Genomic DNA, 18,199 nt, shown 5'->3' on the forward strand with positions numbered 1-18,199 from the left:
ACAGATGGTGCTGGGAGCACGCTGAACAGGAAGAAAATAGGCGCCAACATGGCGGCCGTCGACAGCCCTCGCCAATACCAGGAGACACGCGTGACGATGCTTGTTTTACGCCAGGCCTGGGGTAACATGACGACATCAAGTGTGCCATTTTGGGGCCCCCGATCCGATCCCGACTCCCAACTTGCTCCAGAGTTGTCGTGTCCTCCACCCGGGTCCCCGCCGACAGTGGCACCGCTTCCGCGTCACGGTGCCTGGCAGCGGGACCGAGGTGGAGGGAGGCCGCGGGCTGAAAATACCAACACCAGGCATAAAGGCTTCCGGTGCCATACTGATACCAGACAGGGGGCAGGCCGGCTGGAAACTGGACTGACCGCGTGGTGTGGCACTGGATGCCCTAGACGCCAGCCCTACAGCTCCTGATGATCGGAGATACACGGACGCATTATGAATCTGGATTGTAAGCTCGCTGTGGGCTGTTAACGTGTCTGTTATATTATGTCATGCTCTCCCTAGCACTTAGAACAGAACTATTCACAAAGTAAGTGCTCAAAAAATACAACTGATTGACAAATGGACATTTAAAGGATAGACTGATAGATGAATTAGATGCTGACACCTCCCTAGGCATTCACAAATCCCCTTGAAGCAGAAATCTGAGGCAACCTGTCCAGCTCTTTTCCTCCCCTCTCTCTACCCCATTATCTGAAATAACCGTGTTAGTTACAAGAATCTCCAATTCCTCACAGGGTATCATCCAGTCCTGTGAAAAGCCCATCCCGGTCCACTGATTACACAGGCATATCCTGTTCCTAAGCGTTCAGGCAAAGTGCAAACCACACGCCCCTCTGCTCAGCTTCAGAGAGCTTTAATTAACCATAGACCGCAACGCCAAAGCTCAGAAAAGAAGAAGCCATCGATCCAAATCCTCCCAAGGGGTTAAGCAGCCAGGAAGAGAGCTTAGAACTCCGGATTTTCCCACCCTCTCTGTGAAAGCCAGGAGAGGATATAGGGGTGTAGATGGGAGCTGGAAAGAGATGTTTCAGCTCCTTCGCTTCTGCTGATCCTTTCCGCGAACGTTGCCCCTCCGTCGAGTTGGGTAAGCCATCTTCTCACAGGTCAGCCTCCCGCTTCTAGAAGACCACATCACGTTCTCCCCATGCTTTTGCCAGGGTTTATTTTATGTCTGGTTTACCACCTGAGGGAAATGGGAGAGAGGCTCCCCAAAGACAATAACGGGCTGGCACAAAGAACCCTCCTTCCACCCCCTAACTGAGGCAGGGGTCAGAGGACACTGCCTACACCAGGAAGCACAAGACAGAAACAAACAGCAGAGCATTTCAAATGCTCCAAAATGGCTGGGTTTGAGCACTCACCAAACAGAAGTCAGCGAAGCTTTGTTTCCATCTTCGGACCTGAAATCTGGGCATAGACAACCCCACAGATCTGGATATGCTGCTCCTAGCCAAGCTATTGCTTCTGGGGCTCTTAGGATACTGTTCGCAATTCATCTGGTCGGAAAAATCTACCCTCAGGAAGCAGCATGGTCTAGTGGGAAAAGCATGGGCCTGGGAGTCAGAGAACCTGGGTTCTAATTTCGAACTTACCACTTGTCTGTTGTGTGACCTTGGGCAAGTCAATTCACTTCTCTGTGAATCAATTTTGTCATCTGCAAAATGGGGTTTCAAAACTTGTTCTCCCTCCCAGGATATGAGCCCCGTGTAGGACCCGATTATCTTGTATCTACCCCAGCTCTTAGTATAGTGCTTGGCACCATCATTCATTCATTCAATTGTATTTATTGAGCATTTACTGCGTGCAGAGCATTGTACTAAGCACTTGGGAAAGAATACAATAATAAACAGTGACGTTCCCTGCCCTCGACAAGCTCACAATATTAACAAGTACCACTCATTTTTATTATTATTATTAAGTTTAACCCCTCCCAAGATCCAGCAAACCTTTCCAACCCAACCTCTACTGGACCTGTGGATGCCCTTGTGCCCATTTCGAATACGGTCTTATTTCACCTTATACAAATGAATCTGATAGTAATTTGTCATTAGGAACCCAGGAGTTAGGAGGAAGTATCGGTGGGGAAGGAGTTCCTTAGGAGTTGAAAGATGAGAAAGTTTTAGACTTAGAATGATTTTTTAAAGTAGGAACACCGAGAATGAAGGACAAGAGACCCTACAGGGAAAAAAAACCAAACCTCTCACAGTGGCCCATGAAGTTTAAAAAGACACAAGCCAAGGAACATTGGCTGGGAATGTCATTGGTTGATAAGACTTAACATGGTGACCCTCTCCGATGTCGCCATATTTCATTATTAAGCTCATTGTGAGCAGGGAACTTGCCTGCCAACTCCATTGTATTGTACTCGCCCAAGCACTTGGTACAATTCTCTACACATAGTAAATGCTCACTTAATAGTATTGATGATGAGAATGATGATTTCAAAAAGTCAGTGACATTTACTGATTGCTTACTGTGTGCTGAGCACTGTTCTAAATACTTGGGAGAGTACACAACAACAGAGTAGGTAGGCACGTTCCCCGCCCACAAGGAGCTAGAGGGAGAGACAGACATGAATATAAATATTATTTAAATCACTTCATCCGGGTGGTCGACTCACTAATCCAGCCCCCTCATCTCCAGAACTGTTCATCTAGTCAGGCCACCACTCAGTGTGGAAAGATGGATGTCTTTTAAAAGTACCTTTTCGATCAGCATGAGGAAAAATCCAATGCCAGAGAAACGGAGTCAGATGTCCAGGGAAGAGGCCAAAAATGCTCTCTGCCTGGCCGGTGCACTTCCCAAGTCCGATAACCTAGAATTGTCTTTCTGTTGTCTGGTTTGGGGGCAGAGACACTAGAGAGCTAAAACAAATTAGCCATCTGGTCCACAAGGGCACTTCCCAGCAGAAGGGTGGTGACCAAACTACCTCAGAGCTGGCTATTCTCAGAGATGACATCACTGAACTCCACACTCACCTATAGAGCGTGGGGCCATAAAGGGCGACGGTGGGAAGTGAGGGGAAGGCCCCTCTCCATTACTGACCTGCAAAAAGCCCTTAAACAAATCATAAAATGGCAATTCTTAAGACAGCAATAAATCCCTGCTCACCTAAATCCTTCAGCCCAAACTGAGAAAACCATTTTCTAACGACAAACATCCTGGCAGATTAAACAAGCTTTTCTCTACCCTCAGAACCGTGTTCCATTAATCCTGGAGCTTGTCTCCGGAGAGCAAAGCAAGGCATTGTAGTAAAACCAACTGTAGCCGGAGGAAGGATTTGCTAGCAGCCACTGGGGTTTTAAAGTCGGCAGGTGATGCTAGAAATGACTTGTAAAGCATTATCTCCTTGCAGAGTGCAACAGAAAAGGGCGATATAATGAAGCCGATGAACCAAAGGCTCAACGGCGTAGTTGGAGGCCTGCAGGAGCCGGAAACCTCAGGAAAGAAACACCCTGATGGGAAATAAGGTGGTTATCGTTAGTCCTTGTAACCATATCCTATGAGCCTGGGGTCCATTCTGGTCATTAGAGCATCACCCTACTCCTCCGAGCGTGGCTGCTCTATCTGCAAAAACATCACCGGGACAAATGGATCGTTCATCTCACCTAGGATGGCATTTCATCTGGTTGCTGTACACTCGATTGTAAGTTCTAAATGGGCAGGATAGGGTCTACTTTCTCTGGTACTCTCTCAAGCATCTAATATAGTGCTCTGCACAAAGTAGGTGCTCAATAAGTACCTCTGGCTGATTGTGAAGTGGAAATGAGCCATAAAAGATATACAAACCTAGGGAGGGAAAAAGAGGATGATATTGACAAGGGCAGAGAGAAGAGGTAGCTAAGAATAATAACAACAACAAAAATAAAAACTGTGGTCTTTATTAAGCCCTATATGCCAAGATCTGTACTAAGTGACAGGACAGCTTCAACATAATCAGGTCAGACAGGTCATAATCAGCTCCATCCCACATGGGGCTCGCAGTCTAAGAGGGAGGGAAAACAGGTATTGAATCCCCATTTTACAGATGAGGAAACTGAGGCACAGAGAACATAAGTGACTGACTCAAGGTTCCAGAGCAAACAGGTGATGGAGCCAAGTTTAGAACCCAAGACTCCTGATTCCCAGTCCTATATTCTTTCCACTAGGTCGTGCCGTATATGTGCCGTGGGGCTGAGAAGAGGGTGAATTCCAAGTGTCCGACGGGCTCAGATCCAAGCACTTAGATGACGCGGAAGGGAGAGGGAGTTGGAGGAGAGAGAGCTTAATCAGGGAAGGCCTCTTGGAGGAGACATGGCCAGGGTGTCATAGCAGGCAAGTGGCAGAACTGGGATTAAAACCTTGATCCCCTGATTCCCAGGCCAGGGCTCTTTCCATTAGCCCATCCTGCTCCTTTCTCTATCCCCTGTGGCAGGATATCCAGCCCAAGAGCTCCCTGAGCTCTCAGGAGCACTTTTCCTACCAAAAGCTAAACCAGGGTACATTGGCGTTTTATTAGCCACTCTGTGTCACCGGAGTTCATTAGGGTATTTCTCCTCTAAAAAGGCTTTTTTTTATTACTCGACTATTGATAGGAGTCTGACCACTGGAGATACAAATCACGCAGCGATAATCCAGTTTAAACACATCATCATATCGGAAATCTACAGCCCTAATGGACTCTAATCTCATTTTATACAAATTGCCTGCCTGGAACAGCTCTAAAGTTTAGTCCACGAGACAGAGTTAAGTCCATTTTGCTCAAGATATAAAAGCTATAAACAGATTTACATTCTGATGTTTCGCTAATTTAGTGGGAATGTCATTACCTGATCATGCTCCCCACCAGAGCCCTGGCTTTATCCACCAAGACAATGCGTTGGAGAGGTCACATCTTCAGAGTGGATCGCAGAGGGCTCAGAGAGATCAGCTTCCAATGTGGAGACACCAGAAGGAAATGCGTTACAGCCGAAACCCACCACAGTGATCCCAATTTCCAGAGAAGACTAAATAAGGGAACTAGCTTGCGGTTATTACAGTGCCCGACACCCAAGAGGGGCTAAATCGATCAATCGGCGGAATTAATTGAGCGCTTATTAAGTGCAGAGTGGCTCAGGAGAAGCAGCGTGCCTCAGTGAAAAGAGCCTGGGCTACGGAGTCAGAGGTCATGAGCTCGACTCCCGGCTCTGCCACTTGTCAGCTGTGTGACTGTGGGCGAGTCACTTCACTTCTCTGTGGCTCAGTTCCCTCATCTGTAAAATGGGGATTAAAAGTGTGTGAGCCCCATGTGGGACAACCTGATTACCCTGTATCTCCCCCGGTGCTTACAACACTGCTCGGCACCTAGTAAGCGCTTATCAAATACCAACATTATTATTATTATTACTAACCGCTTTGGAGAGTACAATATAACAGAATTAGTGGACACATTCCCCGCCCATAACAAGCTTACAAATACCATCTGCTGATTGAAGCCTGGGATATTCAGTCATCCTGGGGTGCTGACCACAGCAACTGATGAGTTAGGTGTAGTTTCCTTGAGGTCAGGAACCACTGCTTTGGCTTGTTTTGTACTTTCCCAAGCTCTCAGTACAGTGCTCTACGCTCAGTAGGTGATCAATAGATACCTCTGATTGAAGAAATAATTGACACAAGGAATGAGTTCTTGGACCATAGGGTGATTATGCACTTTGACTGCCAAGAGATGACGGGGAGTCAGTAGATAGAACGCAGGCCTGGGAGTCAGAAGGAACTGGGTTCTAACCCCCCTCCACCACCCCTCTTCTGGGTGACCTTGGATAAGTCACTTAACTTCCCTGGGCCTCAGTTACCTCATCTGTAAAAAAAAAAAAAAGGGGGGGATTAAGAGTGCGAACCTAATGTGAGACAGAGACTGTTTTCAACCTGATTAACCTGTAACTAGCCCAGCACTTAGAACCGTGATTGACACAAAGTAAGCGCTTAACAAGTACCGTAGTTATTATTAGTAGTATGTCTCAAGAAAGTCATCCTGCACACCACCCTGGGCACGGCGCACCCCCTAGGAGCACAGCACTGTCCTTGGTGGTTGGGGAACATGCCACGGAAGTTAAAGGCAAGACTCCCTGACCTTGGGAATTTACAGCCTGATGATTATATGACAAAGAAGCAGAATGGCCTAACGAAAAGAGACCGCATCTAGGAATCCGGCGACCTGGCTTCTAATCCTAGCTCTGCCACTTACCTGCTGTGTGATCTTGGGCAAGCCACTTGATATCTTTCTCCCTCAGTTTCCTCAACTGTAAAATGGGGATTCGATACCCATTCTCCCTCCTACTTAGACTGTGAGACCCAGGAGGGACAGGGACTGATTAGCCTGATTAACCGGACACATCTGTAAGCGTTTAATACCATAAAAAGGGAAAAAAAGAAAAAAAATAGAAGAGACAACCACCTGCCCTGGGTCACTTAGGATGCACTCACAGACTAGACAATGGCCGCACAGCAGCTACATAAATTGTGTAAAAAGAGAGAATAAGGGAGAGGGGAAGAATAGGTTGAGAGGCAGAGAAAGACAAAGAGAGGGAGAGGGAAAGAGGGGGGGAAGGCCGTATTTCAGATTGATTGTCCTCAGGAAGCTGAATTATGATTTAGGTAAAGAGAATTAAATTAGACCAACCACATTCCAGCATTACCCTCAACCACAAAGTGAAATCTTCAAGATTGCAAATACTTAGAGGTATATTTGCTCTTGGAATGTTAAACTATCTCGGGGCCAAACACCCTACGAATTACCAGCCAGTCAAGGAGGCATTAAGACGGCAGAGAGCCCGAGGGTAGAATTTGGTTCCCCGATATCTTCTGAAGCATTCTGAAGGAGCACCCACCGAGAAACTCTGTGTATCGGTGGCACCCTGCTGCTTAAAGTTTCATTACCAGAGTCACAGGGTTGCAATAAAGCCACTTTAATGAGTTATGAAAATGGCCCAGTCTCTGTAGAGCCATGAAAGGGATGAAGGATCATTGTTCATTAGCAAGGCTTCCTCCTCAGGCAATGTGCATGCAAGTTTTTCCACTGAGCTTGGAAACAGGGTAATTTAGCACTTATCTTCACTTTGGTCTCGAGGAATCTCCTTCCTCCAGAGGTCCAGCCTCTCTCCCAGAATCCACCAGTCGCTTGGCCTCCGAGAGACCGTTTCCACTCGTTCCCACTGGTTTTACTTCAGAGCTAAGGTCCACAATGGTGTAACGGGCAGAATTGCCTTCCACGCTCTGCTTCTCTACCTACTTCCACATTCAATTATTCAGTTATTTCATCTCCTGCCATTCGTGGCCTAACTTTGCTCTTGCCCCAACTCCCATGATTTTAAAGTCATTTTGACTGTCCCACCATTGGAGTGGAAGCTCAATGAAGGCGAGGAATATATCTCACTTCTGGAGGCCTTTCCCAAATAGTGGGATCAGAGCTTGGCACTCTGTAGGTGCTCGATAAACCCAGTTTTTTTTAAATGGCATTTGTTAAGCACTTACTATGTTCCAGGTACTGTTCTAAGCGCTGGGGTAGAAACAAGGTAATCAGGTTGGACGCAGTTCCTGTCTCACCTGGGGCTCTCAGTTTAATCCCCATTTTACAGATGAGGGGACGGAGGCACTGAGAAGTTAAGTGACTTGCCTAAGGTCACATAGCAGACAAGAAGTAAAGGCGGGACTAGAACCCAGGCCCTCTGACTCCCAAGCCTGTGCTCTATCCACTAGGCCATGCCGCTTCTCAGTGATGATTCTTTAGGTCAGTGACAGAGAATGGGAGACTCTTTGATTATCCTCAAGTGCCTAGAACTGATAGTGGGGTCACTGACTTAGAAACATGGGCCACCACTCAAACACAAACTGATTCACGATACAAAGCAAGCAACTCACCAGCGGTTAAGTCAGCCTGTCCACTATAAAACAGGACAAATGGCCACCCGCACCACAGCACTGTGCACAGAGTAGGTACTCAACAAATGTTAGAATAAATGAAAGGTCATAATAATGACACCATCAGTGAGGTGCTTACTGTGTGGCCTTGGTAGATACGTATTTATCAGGTTGGAAACAAGTCCCTGTCCCACACAGGGCGTATAGTCTAAGTAGGAGGGAAAATCAGGTATTCAATCTCCATTTTACAGACGAGGAAATTGAGGCCCAGAGGAGAAGTGACTTTCCCAAGGCCACAGCTGGCAAATGACGGAGGCGGGATTAGAACCCAAGTCCTCCGACTCCCAGGCCCGAGTTCTTTCCATTAGGCCATTCCATTTCATTTCTAGTAATACAGAAAAAATACAAAGAGAAAATCTAAACTCTCAGGCCTAACATCATTCCATGCCTTCTGATTTCTTATCCAAGACAGAGTCCTCGAGAATACCGAAGATGAAGTCGGAAGCTCACGAGTGCCGAGAAGACACCGAACAGATGGTAGGAGAAGTGCCCTCGTGGGCCGGGATCGAGGGACCAGGTGGGCCCGAGTCTTTTCCGCCTCTTTCCTCCCAGCCACCCACGGAGCCTGCTCGGGATTTCTCAAAAAACGGTCCTGTGGTACCGCAGCGAAAGCCGACATCCGGAAGGCAGTTCTGGGTCGCCGGCTCACCTTCCCTCTGTTCTCGGCGAGCCACGCAGATCAGAGCGTGCCCAGTAGGGTCCCTGCGCATCCTGAACGGATGCAGATTGCAATGTTGGAGAAAACCCCCGCAACTACTCCCCGCTTGCTGCCGTCACAAGTCGGTGCCCGCAAACGCTACGCCTCCTATTTCCGCTCCCCGTCGGGGGACCACCACCAAATGGCGCATCTGACATGTTTCGGGAACGGGAGATTCGGCTCGTTCATCGGCAGCGGTGGCATCCACGCGGCCCACCAGCCCCGGGGGCCGAATGGGAAGTCTCCCCTCGATCCTTCTCAGGATTTTGAGCCCGCTGCCCTCACAAGAGTGGCCTCGGAGGGCTTCAGCGAGAAGCAAGCGCTCCAGTCCTTGCCCCCACAGTTGGCAGGCACCTGATGGAGGTGCCATCCTTGCGGCTTGGGGGGCGGCCGCCCTCCACTGAAAATCTTGCTTCCGGAATTCCTGGCTCAATTCTTCATTTGGCCTTTCGGGGCATCGACGATCCAGAGGATGGGGTCGGTCCGTGTCCGCTGGCTAGGCCGGACTGGACGGGGGAGCGGCGGAAGAATGATTTGGGGGGCTTTTCCATCTCAACTTCTCCACTGAACCAGGGTGCCTCGGCACTTCTGAGCAGCCGAACAGCCATCTGCACTGGGCCTGGCTGCCCAAGCACCCCAGGTGTGAGATGGGCAGTGCAGACCCGGGGAAGGAACACAGTCACGGGAGTCAGGAGATCCAAACCTGCCGTGATCTGCTGTGTGCCCTTGGACAAGTCATTACTGCTGTGGGCCTCTGTTTCCTCAGCTATACAATGGAAACGAAATACTTTTTTAGGGCATTTTTGAAACACTTACTATATGCCAGGAACTGTATTAAGTGCTGGGGCAAATACAAGCCAATCAGGTTGGACACAGTCTATATGGCCCTTGTGGGGCTCACGGTCTTAACCCCCGCTTCACAGATGAGGGAACTGAGGTCCGGAGAAGTGAAGTGACTTGCCCAAGGTCACAAAGCAGACAAGTGGCGGAGCTGGGATTAGAACCCAGGTCCGTCTGACTCCCAGGCCCAGGTTCTATCTACTAGGCCATGCTGCTTCTCCCTGCTTCCCCCATTTCATAACAACCACCTGGAATGGCGATTCTAGATCTAAGGAGACGGCATCCTTCAGAAGCAGGAAATTGCTGTCTGAAACAGGAGCTGTCCAGTTAGCTTCCTGTGGCTGCTTCCTTCCAAGCAGCCCTGAAAGCAGAGGATGAAAAACAGAACACAAAGCACACTTCCAAGTTAAAAAAAAAAAAACCAAAACAAAACAGGCAGATGGATAGGGCTTAAAAATTTAAAATTAAAAAAGCAACCAAGAGCATTCCTAGGAAGAATCAGTGTGCTTTCATTGGGAAGTTTTTTCCCAGGAAACATTCAGTCATCTTGGGAGTTGAGCCTATTTCTCAGCGGCAATTTGTAAGCTGGAGCCCTAGAGCTCTGAGTTTGAATCCTGACTCATTGTGATGGTAGACAAATCACTTTCTCTACTCCCAAAATCATCAATCCCCATTGAAAATGAACAGACATTTTACAATCAGGACTGGGAAGCATCAGGGCTGTGGCCAACTCGCCTCAGGACACAAATGATAGTATTTATTAAACCCTACTATGTACAGAGTACAAGAATTAGTAATCACTGAACCACCCTCAAGGAGGTTACGGTCCAGCAAGGGAGGCAGATACAAAAAAAAAATATAATAGAGTCTAAAGGAATCAATAGAGAATAAAGATAAACATAAGTGCAATAGGAGGGCATGTGGATATCCAAGTGCTTAGGTAACAGAGGTGGATAAAGAGGCAGTTGTGTTGGAAAGATGTGATTTCAGAAGGAATCAATCATATTGAGTGCTTACTATGGGCAGAGCACTGTACTAAACTCTTGGGACAGTACCACAGAATTGGTACACACTCCCTGCCCGAAAGAAGCTTAGAGTTTAGAGGAGACAGACATTAATTAAAAAAAATGTGGACATGGATATAAGTGTTGTGGGGCTGAGGGAATGGTGAATAAAGGAAGGAAATCCAAGGGTGACACAGAAGGGAGTGGGAGAAGAGGGAAATGAGGGTTTAGTCAGAGTTCGAATCCCAGCTCTGCCACTTGTCAGCTGTGTGACTGGGCAAGTCACTTAACTTCTCTGTGCCTCAGTTCCCTCATCTGTAAAATAGGGATGAAGACTGTGAGCCCCACGTGGGACAACCTGATTCCCCTATGTCTACCCCAGCGCTTAGAACAGTGCTCTGCACATAGTAAGCGCTTAACAAATACCAACATTATTATTATTATTAGAAGGCCTCTTGGAAATGTGCCTTCAATTAGGCCTTGAAGGACCTGGAAGATGTGGGGAGCAGTGGTCTGTCAGATAGACAGGGGAAGGAGGTTCCAAGAGGAAAAGAGGGCATGAGTAAGGGGTAACCAGCTGAAGAGATGAGAGCAAGGTACAGGTTGGATCACCTAGAGGAGTGAAACCTATAGGCTGCATTGTAGTGGGAGTGAAGTGAGAATAGGAAGGAGGAAGAGAGTTGACTAGATGCTACAGAGCCAATGATGAGGAGATTCAGTTGGATGCAGAGATGGGTGGGCAACCATTAGAGAGTTTTGAAGAGAGGGGAGATGTTTATAGAATGATATTTAAGAAAAAAGGGTGCCGACAGCAGAGTGAAGTGTGGACAGGAGACGGAAGATTGGACCGAAAGCTCGTTGTGGGCAGGGAATATGACTATTGTTGTATTGTACTCTCTCAGGAGCTTTGTACTGCGCCCTACACACAGTAAGCACTCAACAAATATGATTGAATGAATGAACTGGAAGAAGAGAGGCCTCCGAAGAGCCCGATGCAAAACTCGAGTTGGGATACACAAAGCCTGGACCAACGTGATGGCAGTTTGGATGAAGAGAAACGGGTGGATTCTAGAGAGATTGTGAAAGCAGTACCATCATGATTTGGTGACCGCCTGAAAGAGCGAGTTGAAAGAGTTGAGGATGATGCTGAGGTTATGGGCCTGTGAGACAAGAAGGAAGGTGGTGGTGTCAATGGTGGGGGGAAAGTCGAGAGGAGAAGGGGTTTGGGTGGGGAGAGGAGTTCTGTTTTGAACCAGTTAAGTTTGAGCTGTCGACAGGGCATCCATGCAGAGATGCCCTGTAGGCAGGAGGAAATGTGAGACAGCAGAGAAGGAGAGAGGTCGGGGCTGGAGAGGACTCGAGGTCCAGAACCAAGGTCATTTGATCAATCGATCAGTTGTATTTACTGAGCACATACTGTGTGCAGAGCACTGTAGTAAGCACTTGGGAAAGAGTACAACACAACAATATAACAGACACCTTCCCTCAGGAAGCCACCATAATGAGTCATTCAAGAGAAGGTTTGGGTGATTTAGGAGTTCATCTAGAAACTCGTGGATGGAGGTCAATCAATGATATTTACTGAGCACTGTGCGTAGAGCACTTCACTAAACATTGGGAAAGTATAATGCAACAGAGTTGGTAGACACATTCCCTAGTCCACAACCATGACTTTGGCCTCTTAGCAGGCCCTCTTAGTATCGTTTGTTGGCACTAGGAAGTAATAATAACTGTGTTTTTTGTTAAGTGCATACTATATGCAAGCACTGGGGTAGGCACAAGATAATCAAGTCCCACTTGGAGCTCTAAGTAGGAGGGAGAACAGGTATTGAATCCCCATTCTGCAGAGGAGGGCACTAAAGCTCAAAGAAGTGATTTGCCCAAAGTCACACAGCCCGTAAGTGGCGGATCTGGGATTATTAACGATAATAATAATAATGGCATCGGTTAAATGTTTACTGTGTGTCAAGCACTGTTCTAAGTGCTGGGGTAGACATAAGGTAATCAGCTTGTCCCACCTGGGGCTCCCAGTCTTAATCCCCATTTTACAGATGAGGTAACTGAGGCACAGAGAAGTTAAGTGACTTGCCCACAGTCACACAGCTGACAAGTGGCAGAGCCGGGATTAGAACCCATGACCTTTGACTCCCAAGCCCGGGCTCTTTCCAATAGGCCACGCTGTTTCTGGGAATAAAACCCAGGTCCTCTGACTACCAGACCTGCACTCTTTCCACTTGGCCACACTGCTTCCTCTTCCCCTACCAGCCCAGGTAGAATACTGGGCTGGATGGACAAACCTTTAATTTGTGACCCAAGGTGGTCTGGCTCATATGCAGGCACTCTTCCAGCAGCTAGGAGGGTATCTGAGGTCATACAGTACCATGTGAAATAATACATATCGACTGATTGCAGTACTGAATCAATGTTTTGGTTTTTTCTGCTATTTGTTAAGCACTTACTATGTGCTATCACTCTACTAAGCACTGCAGTCCACCACATGCCCGGTGTGTCACCTTACCCAAGTCGCTTTACTTCTCTGTGCCTCAGCTACCTGTAAGATGGGGATTGAGCCTGCGACCCCCACATGGGACGAGGGACCGTAACCAACCTGATTTGCCCGTATCCACCCAGTGCTTGGCACACAGCAAGTGCTTAACAAACACCACAATCATTAGACAACGTAATCAGGTTGGACAAAGTCGACCCAGGGGCAGATCTAATGCTGCTGATTTCAGATCCGGGCCGTCGTCGGTTCTCCTGACGCTAGACCTCTGCCTCTGCCTGATGTCAACTGCGTGAACCTCTCAACTTCTAGAAGGTGGATTTTATTAATAATAATAATGATGACGATGATGACGGTGGTATTTTTAAGCACTTACTATGTGCCACTCACTTTAAGTGCTTTTCTCCTTTCCCCCAAACCCATTATTCTCAGGTCCCAGAGAGAGTTGGGATTAGTAGTCTGGGGATCGAGGTTATAGGCCCAGCTCCGCCACTGGCCTGCTGCATGACCTTGGGCAACTTGCAACCTCTCCGGGCCTTGTTTTCCTCATCCGTAAAGCGGGGATGAAAATACCCTCCCCCTTCTCCTTACCTATCCAAGATGTTTTAGCCAAAAAAAGCCATAAGTAATGTGAAAGCATTTTGAATAATAAAAGTGTTAAATTAAGTTTGAGGCCATATTCTTGCCATACCCTGCTGGGTAACCGAAATTCCTGCTGCCTTCAAGTCCTGCAAAGAAGGTAGGAAAGGCAACTGTTTAACTTGCTTTAGTGTTGGGGGCGGGGGTGGAGGAGGAGGAGGGAGGGAAGACAGAGAACAAATCTGATTTGATGAGGACACTTCCTGATAAATACCACTCAACCCTTCTGGCTAGTTATTAGTCCAAACCAGGCTGGAAACCAGAGGGTACTGGAAAGTCCATTTTCCAGACCAGGAGGCTTGGAGATGGGGAATAAAATAAATGAATCCCCAAGGCCCAGACTGGACTGGAGGCTGGAAGCTGGCTAGGATCAAAACCAAACAAGATTATTATTACATCTGCTGCTTCTGAGAGGCAGGGCACCTGGACTCACCAGCACTAGTAAGCAGAAACTCCATCTCACTCCCGTGCCGCGAGGTGGAAGCTGCCAACCCCCCGAGAGCCTCTACGATCTCCCCATTTGGGACGGCGGCAACCCAAACCCTCCACCCTCCTCCATCCATGCTGGAGTTCCATGGCTTCTGTTCCTTTGGAAGAAAGCAGGAGGCTCAAGCCAAATGCCACCGGCAACATCAGAGCCTCGGCTGGGAGAGTTTCCGCCCCCATCGCTAGTGTTTACCGAGAAGCAGCATGAGGTCATTGATGGGGAACAGAGATGGCCTGTGTGGATTGCTAGAGTGAAGGACTGAGGCCTTGCCGCGTGGGAGCCTCTTCCGGTCATGTGGACGATTGTCAGGCCAGCAGGAGATGGGGAAATGGATGCCGGAAAATGCTCCGAGTTAAAAACCTGGTATTGTCCTTGCCACACCTGTGCCCCGAGCAGACTGGGAGATGCTACGGCAACCAATAGAGAAAGCATCAAAAGAGCTTAGTACAGTGCTCTGCACACAGTACGTGCTCAGTAAATACAATTGACTAATCCACTGGGCTTGCTTTTCCATGACCTTCCATAGGAAGGTATCATTATTATTATCATTGCATTTACTAAGCACTTACTATGTGTCAAGCACTCTTTTATGCGCTGGGGTAGATACAAGTTAATCAAGGCTGACAGATTCCCTGTCCCACATGGGCCTCACAGTTTAAGTAAGGAGAACAGATCCTGAATCCCCATTTGACAGATGAGGAATGTGAGGAACAGAGAAGTGAAGAAGTCAGCCCAAGGCCACCCAACAGGCAAGAGGAAAAGCCGGGATTAGAACCCATGTCCTCTGACCCCCAAACCCATCCTCTTTCCACTAGGTCACGTTATTTCCGTGACAAACTATTAAACTGGTAAGTTTGACCCCAGACCATGAAGTTTGTGAACTCCAGTTTCATAAACAGCCCCAACTTGATGATGGAGAGCCATACAAAATCCCCCACCTGGGGAAGAAAACCCTCTTCCATAAATCCACTACAGAAAGCTCGAAGAATAAATTCCTATTTTCCAAACATCATATCGGGGAAGGTACGAATGCAGTTTCCCACTACCATAAATCATGTAGTCTAGTTTCCCGATTTTGGAGGAATCATATGGGTCGGCACATCCAAGGTACAACGGATGAGCCTCACCCTTGGGGGAACCACCTATATGATCATGGTATCTCCTCTGCCATCCAAAACCATCCTGTCAATAACAAGTGGAGAAATCTGCATTTGCAAAGACTATTTGTTTCCCAACAACATCTTTTTTATTATTATTTTTTTTTTTTTTATCAGCCCACCCCTCCACAGGAGACAGACTGGAAACATAACTGAAGCCTACACGTCATTTAATCACAGACCTGGCTGACTTCCATGTCCTCCCCAGAGAAGCGGTCGGGGAAGCCTCTGTATTTCTGTCCCCTCCTTCCCCCCGCCCCCAGCCGTTAGGCTTAGAAGTCCTAGCAGCTGGCCAAACTAAAATCACTTAAGAACAGTCGAATGACATCACATCAAAACCTAACTGAAGGCTCATCTCTTCCAAGAGCCTTTCCCTGACTAAGCCCTCTTTTCCTTTCCTTCCCTTCCCTTGTGTCACCTTAACATGCTCCCTTTATTCAACACCCCCTCTCCCAGCCCCATAGCACTTGTGATAGCCATAATTTATTTATTCATATTGATATCTATCTCTCCTTCTACACTATAAGCTCACTGTGGGCAGGGAATGTGTCTGTTACACTGTACCCTCCCCAGTGTTCAGTACAATGCTATACACAGAGTAAGCCTCAATAAATATGATTGATCGATCGATCACAAAGTCGAGACCCCATTAACTCCTGGATCCTTAATTCAATTACACTGTTGTTCAGCCCATCACAGGCAGCATTCTAGAAACCCACTGTCAAATCCGTTTTGCTCTTTTGAGTGTTTTTGATTTTGAAGTTTAGCTCCCTATCTTGAGGATTTAAATGCAAACTCATGGATGGCACCAACACCCCAAACCCATGCTAGCCTAGTAGCCCCCCGTTTTATGATTAGGATCAGCCACTGCCGATGAGGAAACACTCCCCACCCCCCTTCCAAATTCCCCCGACACTGCCACTCGCCTGCCATGTGACTTGGGCAAGTCACATAACTTCTCTGTGCCTCAGTTTCCTCCTCTGTAAAATGGGGATTCAGTATCTGTTAACCCTCCTACTTAGAATGTGATCCCCACGTGGGACAGGCACTGTGTCCAATCTGCTTAACTTGTAACTAACCCAGCTTTTAAAACAGTGCTTGCATATAAGCACTTCAATACCATAGAAGGACAAAAAAAAAAAACGAAGAAAGATTAGCCAGTGAGGAAACACACGCTCATTTTCCTAATCTTTCCAGAGACAAAGACATTTGAAAATCAATTTTTCATTTCATTTATTCCAGAAGCCAAATATGAACCTTCTGGCTCCATGGGAGGAATAGACGAAGAGAGCAATTACCATTTTCTCAGTTTCCTTTCGAAACATAAGTCTCCAGAAACTTAGCAGCACCAGAGGAGAGTTGCTCTGCTTCGCCAGGTAATGCCAAAAACCTTCTCAAGAACATGGAGGCAGGTCAACAACTTGCAACTGCTCAACACACACACACTGCCATTAGAATGTGTATTTACACTCTATATTTGATTAGTATTGATGGCTATTGGAGAATTAGGGTTGTCCTCTTGAGCCTGAGAAGTAGGATCACCTAGTGGAAAGGGCACAGGCCCGGAAGAGGACCTGGGTTCTAATCCTGCCTCTGCGACTTGCCTGCCGTGTGACCCTGGGCCAGCTACTTCTCAGTGCTTCAGTTACCTTCATCTACAAAATGGGGGTTCGATTACTGATCTCCCTCCTACTTAGAACTGTGAGCCCACTGGAGACAGGGATTATGTCTGACCTGATCGACTTGTATCTACCCCAGCACTTAGAACTGTGCTTGACACACAGTAAGCAATTAATACCCTAATAATTATTTACATATACACTTCTTGGCACCCATGTTTATTCAACTGAACGTTCAATCGCTCATTTTATTGGTTTGGTTTGCAAACATTCAATGCCTACATCTTTATGGGCAGGGAATGTATCATTTATTTTGAATTTCCAAAAGCATTTAGCGTAGGGTCTTGCAAACGTGATTCATGTACGATGATCTCGTTGCACAGATGCCGACGGAGAAACAAATGCCTAGGAGAAGCAGCCTGGCCTAGGTCTGGGATTCAGAAAACTCGGGTTCTAAGCCCAGAACCACCTCTTGACTGTGGTGTGACCTTGAGAAGATCAGTTATCTGGGTGACTCAGTTTCCTCACCTGCAAAATGGTGATTTATCCTGTTCTCTCTTCCCCCTTTAGATTGTGTCCAATTTTAACTGTCCTTTATCTACCCCAGTTTGTCATCTAGTAAGTACTCAATGCTATCTTTGAGAGCTAGACGTCATCTGACAGGGCTAGTGGGTTCCATCCTTCTGCTTTTCTAACCTGCCTCAGCTCCCTCCCATCTCGGACTAAGGGCGTGGACTACAGTCCTCTATTCTCCCAGGTTTCTGATTCACTGTATTATTATTCGTTCAAAATTGGACTATCCATCCACGGTTATGCACAAAAAGACACCCAAGGGTGCCCCAAGTCGGTGACAGAAGAGGGTTTAGCTGTTAGCAAGCTCTCTGTGGCAAGCATCCTCAGGCTGGTGAAAACTTAGTCGCCTTGTCTAGAAATGAAGCGGAAGAGATCCAATTCTAGTCGAAACCACCCCAGCTCACACCCTAGATGGTCAACCAGACCGAGGCCTAAGACAGGGCAGGCGCTGGCAGGGGAGACACAACCCCAACACGTTGGGAATCAGCAGAGACCCCCCCCACCCCTCCCCAAAGAGTAATCAATCAATTAAATCAATCAATCAAGCGCTTACTCTGAGAAGCGGCATGGTGTAATGGGTAGAGCGCAGGCCTGGGAGTCAGAAATTCATGGGTTCTAATTCCGGCCCTGTCACTTATCTGTTGAGTGACCTTGGGCAAGTCACTTCACTTCTCTGTGCCTCAATTCCCTCATCTGGAAAATGGGGATTAAGACTGTGAGCCCCCCAAGGGAC

The 18,199-nt window shown here is 47.5% G+C and overlaps 1 protein-coding gene and 1 pseudogene across 1 annotated transcript in view; both read right to left on the minus strand.

Moving 5' to 3' along the window:
* KCNQ3 (potassium voltage-gated channel subfamily Q member 3) overlaps positions 1 to 18,199 on the minus strand; it is a 131,519-nt gene that overhangs the window by 75,120 nt on the left and 38,200 nt on the right. The window lies entirely within an intron of this gene.
* LOC114811514 lies at positions 15,134 to 15,288 on the minus strand (annotated as a pseudogene).

Source organism: Ornithorhynchus anatinus, chromosome 4, assembly GCF_004115215.2.
Source record: "Ornithorhynchus anatinus isolate Pmale09 chromosome 4, mOrnAna1.pri.v4, whole genome shotgun sequence".
Taxonomy (NCBI): Eukaryota; Metazoa; Chordata; class Mammalia; order Monotremata; family Ornithorhynchidae; genus Ornithorhynchus; species Ornithorhynchus anatinus.